The sequence below is a fragment of the Dermacentor silvarum genome, chromosome 5, assembly GCF_013339745.2.
Source record: "Dermacentor silvarum isolate Dsil-2018 chromosome 5, BIME_Dsil_1.4, whole genome shotgun sequence".
Classification (NCBI taxonomy): domain Eukaryota; kingdom Metazoa; phylum Arthropoda; class Arachnida; order Ixodida; family Ixodidae; genus Dermacentor; species Dermacentor silvarum.
The window spans coordinates 15423603-15424615 of NC_051158.1; the positions used below are offsets into that span (position 1 = coordinate 15423603).

The 1013-nt window shown below is 37.3% G+C and overlaps 2 protein-coding genes across 4 annotated transcripts in view; one reads left to right on the forward strand and one right to left on the reverse strand.

Annotated features, from left to right (window-relative positions):
- LOC125945437 (lysosomal alpha-mannosidase-like) overlaps nucleotides 1-1013 on the forward strand; it is a 252278-nt gene that overhangs the window by 131736 nt on the left and 119529 nt on the right. The window lies entirely within an intron of this gene.
- The window catches only part of LOC119452938 (8.6 kDa transglutaminase substrate), a 65158-nt gene that overhangs the window by 8491 nt on the left and 55654 nt on the right, over nucleotides 1-1013 (reverse strand). The window lies entirely within an intron of this gene.

Below are 1013 nucleotides of genomic sequence, written 5' to 3' on the forward strand. Positions count from 1 at the left end.
ATGTTACAATGTCCATGCACCATTTCGCATACAAATAGGACACCTGATAGACGCCAGCGTCGAATATCTTAAATATCCTAAGGATATCCTACGTGGAAATGTAGGATATCCTTGGGATATCCTACATCTTGGTTTCGGATATTTTACCATGAATGTCCCAAGGTTAAGAGGAAGCTTTAGCTAGGGTCGAACAGCTATGCGGCCTATTGAAATACATGTAAAACGCAGAAACACTTTTCTGAGATAACTCTCTGACCGAATTTAATGAAATTTCTTGTATTTGAGAGAAAAAGTTAAAATATAGTGACCATTGGAATCGGAATTTCGATTTAGGGTCTAAATTAAAAAAAAGAATTTTCAAAACATTCGAAAGCTCGAAAAAAGTAGAAGCACGAAGTATACAAATGAATAGCTCTTCATCAAGAAAGCTATCGCAGTTCTGTAAACGGCACCCATTAGATAATGTAAAGTGCACAAATTCGATATGTCAATTCAATTTCTGTCTTACGTGAATTCGTTACGCTGTGTGCAAGGGGTTCGGCAAAAGCTGTATTTCCATGTTACCAAATTTTTTTAGATTCATGTGTAATACATCAATTTTGTCCTCTTTCGATGTACTATTAGATGCAATGCACAGAATTGTAATATTATTTTTCATTGCTGAGTTACAGAGTTGTAAACTTGATAGTATGTTTTCTAAAATTTTGATTTTTGCCAAGTTTAATAAAACATTGACAATATAATGGAAGATTAGAAACCTACAGTCACAGATTTTAAGTTTTTCTTTAAATGAAAAAAAAAAAAACTCGTCAAATTTGGGGCAGTGATTGCCGAGAGAGAGAAAGGGATGTAAGGAAGGCAGAGATGTTAACCAGTAAGAGTCCGGTTGGCTACCCTACGCTGGAGAAGGAGAGAAAGGGGAAGAGAGAAGGAGAGAGCGGGAGAGAAAGTGGGAGGTATGGAGGACCTGCACGGACCGTACTGCAAGAGTCCAAAGGCGCTCGTACAAACCA